The sequence below is a fragment of the Ictalurus punctatus genome, unplaced genomic scaffold (genome assembly GCF_001660625.3).
Source record: "Ictalurus punctatus breed USDA103 unplaced genomic scaffold, Coco_2.0 Super-Scaffold_100060, whole genome shotgun sequence".
Taxonomy (NCBI): Eukaryota; Metazoa; Chordata; class Actinopteri; order Siluriformes; family Ictaluridae; genus Ictalurus; species Ictalurus punctatus.
In genome coordinates this window covers 132,616-138,721 of record NW_026521090.1, presented here as the reverse complement: position 1 = coordinate 138,721, position 6,106 = coordinate 132,616, and the positions used below count along the sequence as shown (strand labels likewise).

At 43.5% G+C, this 6,106-nt stretch overlaps 2 non-coding genes across 2 annotated transcripts; both read left to right on the top strand.

The window, feature by feature from the left end:
* The first annotated feature begins 4,445 nt into the window (after positions 1-4,445).
* trnal-uag (transfer RNA leucine (anticodon UAG)) lies at positions 4,446-4,527 on the top strand. Its single transcript has one exon. It is a non-coding gene; the product is annotated as a tRNA-Leu (tRNA).
* Positions 4,528-5,035: 508 nt separating this feature from the next.
* On the top strand, positions 5,036-5,117 carry trnas-gcu (transfer RNA serine (anticodon GCU)). The gene has a single exon. It is a non-coding gene; the product is annotated as a tRNA-Ser (tRNA).
* Positions 5,118-6,106: the final 989 nt, after the last annotated feature.

Genomic DNA, 6,106 nt, shown 5'->3' with positions numbered 1-6,106 from the left:
TTGCTGCCGACGAGCTGTACTACAACACCGTGGAGAGTGACTACGAGGATGACGTCCACATGCCTGACCAGCATGAGGAGGAGCAAAATGGTGGTGATGAGCATGAGGTGCCTTTTAGAAGTCCTTCGAGAAGCCCGTCCCCTTTACCAGGCCTATCTGCTCTAAGAATCACACCCTTTCCTGTAATAAGCCCATCCCCTTTGAGAATCACACCCCCTTTTAGAAGCCCATCCCCTTTTTGAGATTCTCATCCCTTTTAAGAAGAACATCTCCTACAAGAAGACCAACCCCCGTGAGGAGGCTATCTCCTATAAGAAGACCAACCCCCGTGAGGAGGCTATCTCCTATAGGACCAACCCCCGTGAGGATCTCCTATAAGAAGACCATGCACTACGACAAGCCCACCCACTTCTGTTACTCCTGCATCTGTTCCTCACGTCAGTGTCAACGTAACTTTGTGGTTAGATGTAAGTGTTGATTAGACTTAGATCTGGGTTATAATCTGTATTAAGACCTGTTATGTCCCCTCCATTTTCACTGAGTAGAGCTGAAACCTTTACAATGCACATCTGTTACATTTGATTTTTTGTTGTTGATATAATAACAATTTACTTTTTTTTGAAGTACCATTACTTTGTTCTTTTATACTGCATGAGCAAAAATAAAAATAACTTAATTAAATAATAATAATAATAAAACATCTTTTGGAGAAATGGGGTGGGCTTTATGTAAACAAGTTAAACATCTAATATTGAGTCAGAAACATGTCAAAGAATCATATTAAATCATGAACATGTGAAACATATGATACTGAATTTGTTAGAAAACTATTTTCCCTTGCTCCCAGCGGCGTGAAACTCACTGTATAGTGATTTAAGCCAGTGTAGCGCCCCCGTGTGTCTGCACACACAGGAGGAATGAAAACACGCTTTGTCAGAGCACTTTTGAGGAAAAGTGACTTTCTAGACTTCTTCTCACATTTTCCCCTTTATCATACATTATCATCATATAATGGATTTTAATGTAAACAATCCTATTTCGTATCATTTTACATCAGAAACCTGCAAAGTATATTATGTACAAAATGTCATATTGGAGCAGGTCACCGTCACGTATCGTGACGGAGCAGAGATAGGACGGATGCAAGTGCAGGATGAACAGTTGTTTATTTGAAAGAGGGACAGGCAGACAAATTCAAAACGTGATCCAAAACGTAATCCATAAACATGCAAGAGATCAGGCGATTGGCAAACAAGCGTACACGGGGCAAGGCAGGAATCTAGGTCGTGGTCACGGAAAACAGGGTCGATAAACAAAACAAGAAACGAACTATGACGAGGGACTGGAAGCGGATAATCCAACGCAAACTAACTCTAAACATGGACCGTGACTATGACTATGACACGAGCTAAACTAACTCTAAACATTTAATCTTCCGCGTTGTGTGCTGGGAGGCGCGCAGTATATATGCGGACATGATCAGCGTCTAAACCGCTAGCAGCTGAGAGCAATTCAGACCCACGTGAAATCCCAGCCAATGACAGAACAGGGAGGAGACAGAAACATAAACAAAACACACGTGTCCAGATGTCATTACAGTCAACAACGGAAAAGCAGGTGCTCGCACATTCACGCTTAGAGCACGCTGCTTCAAGGGGGAATCGTGACAGAACCCCCCTCCCGAGTGCCATGAGTCATCCCACTTCATTGGCGGCCCCGGCCCCCTGGGCTGAATGTCCCAAACAGAGCCAGGAAACTGCCCGGGGTTCTTGGCGGCGTAGGGAGGCAGAGCGACGACCGCAGCTGAACAGGGAGGCTGAGCGACGACCGCAGCTGAACAGGGAAGCTGAGGCTCTGAGGTTACCAGGTGAACCTTGGGCATGGGCGGAGCTTGGCTGTGCGTGTCAGCAGACTCGGGTGTCAGCAGAACTTGAAATTACATGAATTTCTCAAAATAAACAGAAAAAGCAAGCAGAAATCTGTTTTTGCCTAACAACATTACATTTCAATTGCCCAGTGTTTAAAGGTGAAAATATACAACAAAACTGAAGTCATGCTGTTTAGGTATAGAAACTGTAACATACACAACACAACACCACATGAAATCTCTCTTACAAGAAATGCATAACACCATCTCTACTTGAGCAGATTATTTTTAAGTGAATGTACTCGTGCACTGCAGGCAACAGCCTCTGAATCACCTCAAAGGTGTATTTGAAGTTTGTGGGGTAGTTTATGTTACGTGCATAAAGCAATCCCATCAAGTTGACAAATGCATTTGGTACATCACCAAGATTGCGTAGAACGACAACTTCTTCCATTACAAGGGCTACATCACCACAGTCACACGGAATAGGGTCCATCGCGTCATCCACAACTGTACTGATTCCAACAGTCACGCCCTTGATTAACTCTTCTTCAGAATCTGTGTGCTGTATTAAAAACAAAGACAAACTTTAAAATGTGCTTTCACACATACATCCTCACAAGCGCAGCGACTTAAGAACAGCATGAGTGAACCGATCTTAACTTTACTAGTCATCACACAAGATGAATTAATATCAGAAGGTTGAAAAAAATACAGTACAACGTCCTGAAATTCATCATCTCTCATGAAAATAAAACAAGGTAAACTCCATCAATACGTGGATATCAATACTCCATATCAATACGTGGACTTCCATTATCCGAATATCTTCCAACATCTTACTTTCCTCACAGACACTTACCTCACAGATCTGTAAGAACTGAGATGGATTCTCCCGCATGGACAGTGGCAGCCCCAGCAGTACTGCAACCCTCTTCCTGTGATTTGATGCCTCAAAAGTACAAATGTTTTATATAAAAATTATGCAGGACAAGAGAAATAGCAAGAAAGGAAATGACCACAGTATTTACAAAACAAGTTCACTTGAAATAAACCTACTCACATTTTTATCCAGGCTCTCCAGTATGGCACTCCTTTCTGTGATGTCTGCATGGCGCCTCGAGGGGTACAAATACAGCAGCTTTGAGGCGTGTTTGTCAAGACCCTCATAAAAGGACTTGCTCAGGTCCATCGACACAAGTCTGGTGAATTCTGCGCTGATCTTCCGTCATTACAGAACAGTTCTATCAGTGCCTAAAGTAATTCTATGAGGAAAAGAAAAGTCATTCAAAAATGTAATAAACAGTGTACACAAGCAAGATCAGGACCAGAGTAATAGATTCTCACCAAATCTCTTGAGAAATTTCATGGCCAGCGGTTCATATACATATTGATATTGTAAGCAAAGCTAATCAGGGAGCATTACAGTGGAAGCAGGAGCATCAGAAAATGAGAGGTTATTATATATATATATATATATATATATATATATATATATAAAAATAAATTACGTTCAAAGACTTGCATACTTAACACAAGACAGTTCGGATCATTTTACTGACTCGGATCTTTGAATCTCGTTCAGCAAAATGAACGACTCTTTTTTGCATCATTTCGTTCATTTCAGCAGAATAAAGTTAAAATGTTACATGTTAAACTCCCCAACACCTCTAGTACTTACGCAAACATTGATCACATTTGGAATAAAAAATAAACTATAGGCTAATGCAACCGAGGCCGAATTATGAGAAACAGAAATGATTGATTAATTGCTTAGCATTAGCAGTCTGTTAGTTCACCTCCCGATCCGAGTCGTTCTTCTTTCGTCACGTCACATTTGATCAGTTCACGTCTCAAGTTAGTTAGACATAATATAGTACTATGAAACGTTTCTGACCCAAAATATTATGAAATATGATTGTTTACATTAAAATGCAAAAGTTGATGAAAAAGTATGATAAGGTGAAAAAAGTGACATTTTATGTCTAGAAAGTCACTTTTCATCAAAAGTACAATAACAAATCTAGTTCGCATTCATCCTGTGTCCCCTTACACACTTGTGCTCTTTATCCGCTCAAAACGCTATACAGCGAACGAGAAGGCGCTAGGAGCAAAGGAAAGTGGTTTTTCTAACAAATTCATATAATCAGTTGCCCGACCTACTCCAATTTGAATCTTTTCACATATTTGGACATATTATGGTACTATGAAATGTTTCTGACCCAAAATATTACGAAATATGATTGTTTACATTAAAATGCAAAAGTTGATGAAAAAGTATCTCTAAAGACCGTAAGTGGGATGTAAGGTCGTGGCAGAAGAGCTCTTCCGCAAACACTACCGATGTGACCGTGGAGCATGGGGTCTTAAGCCTAGACGAATCGCGTCCAAAAGACCAGGCCTAAGCTCTGTCTTCAGCTGGAAATGGTTAGATGTCTCCGCCAGAGCCGGTTAAGCGAAAGGCACTTGAGTCTCACAACAGCCCATTTGTCACGCCCATGCCAGATTTCTTGTCGTCAGGCGGAATGACCCGGTCACCTTCTTACCACGAACGGGTTTACCACCACGCCGGCCTGCGGGTAGCGTGGCCGAGTGGTCCAAGGCGCTGGATTTAGGCTCCAGTCTCTTCGGGGGCGTGGGTTCAAATCCCACCGCTGCCACGGTCGTTAGCTTACGGTGGGTGATGTCTCGTCTCCAAAGGCTTTGCGCAGGTTTTTCTCCCACGCTTTCATGCTATACACCACGTAGCATGCTGCCTCACGAACGTCGCAATTCATGCCCCCCTTTTCCACAGTCGTTGTGTATATCCAGGTAAGGATAAAAGTTACATTTCCATCCATCCATCCATCTTCTATACCGCGTAATCCTACTCAGGGTCACGGGTAAAAGTTACATTTTCCAAAGAAATTTAACTCGCTGGGACGGGCAGTACATAGGTAGTCGGTACCTAGCCGCCCAAGGATTGGATTGCATTGCGACGGCTCAACTATGGAGTTGTCCCGTTCTGTGAGACCTTTGGGCCGTCTCGCCGCATCGTCACCCTTCAGTTTATATGACGGCACAGCTCATACCCCAAGACTTGAATCAAATCTATTTGAGAAGCAGTCATCTAGTCGGCGAACATGAAACCCTCATTTGCATAGTTTTCGTTAAACGGGGCGGGCCTCGGGCGAGGTGGCCGAGAGGTTAAGGCGATGGACTGCTAATCCGTTGTGCTCTGCACGCGTGGGTTCGAATCCCATCCTCATCGCAAGCTTCTCACGTTGCCTCCTCTTTCCAGCAATGTCTGGCTTTGTTGCAGTCTGTCTCACACCTACAAGGCCTACAACCGGGAAGCTTTGTACAGGTCCCTGAGCTGGCACTAGAGAGGGTGGAGAAATGTGAAGAGCTAGCACTGTGGCTACGTGTTTCGCGACCGTGAACTGTATTTCAATGCTTTTTGGCCACAGCTGCTGTAAGGCTCTTGCGTCGCTGGAGGTCCGTCAACGCAGAACGCATTCCGCAGTCCAGACGACAGGGGCAAAGAACCTGCACCGAAACCTCTTTTTTGCTCCACACACCGGGATGTAATTTCATACGCGTGAGCTATGTCAGCAAGAGGTTAAGGTGATGAGCTGCCAATCCGCTGTGCACAGCCCATGTGGGTTTGGACCCTATTTTTCTTGTAAAGACCTTGCTTAAGCGCATTCTGTAAAGGAAGCGTGCGTGGTGCAGACACTGTTGGCGTCTGCATGAGCAGTTAGTCTGAAGGGGAAATTAGGGTCAGGTGTTTTCAATCAACGGGATGACAATCAGGTGTGAGTGAGCACCCTGTCTTATTTGAAGAAGTGCATGGACTCCACCAATTCACAGTCAGACTGATTGTGTAGAAATGAAGGAAAATCAATCAATAAATCAATCAGTCAATCAATCAGTCAGTCAGTCAGTCAGATGTTTGCTTATACTATTTAAATAGGCCCCATTTGGTGGCATCTGTTGCTTACAGCCATACCACTCTGACAAAGCCTGATCTCAGAAGCAAAGCAAAGTTGGGCCTGGTTAGTTCTTGGTTGGGAGACTGAATGGGACTACTAGGTGCTGTAAGCTTTTCATTTAGATAAGTGTTTTAAGCACTTTACTTTCTCCTGACATTGAAGAATATTCATTACTACACCAAAGCAGCCTCCAATTCCTACAGTTTTCTCCCATACATGATAGATGAACTCTAGTGCTACCTAGAACAACCTCCTGGAACTGATC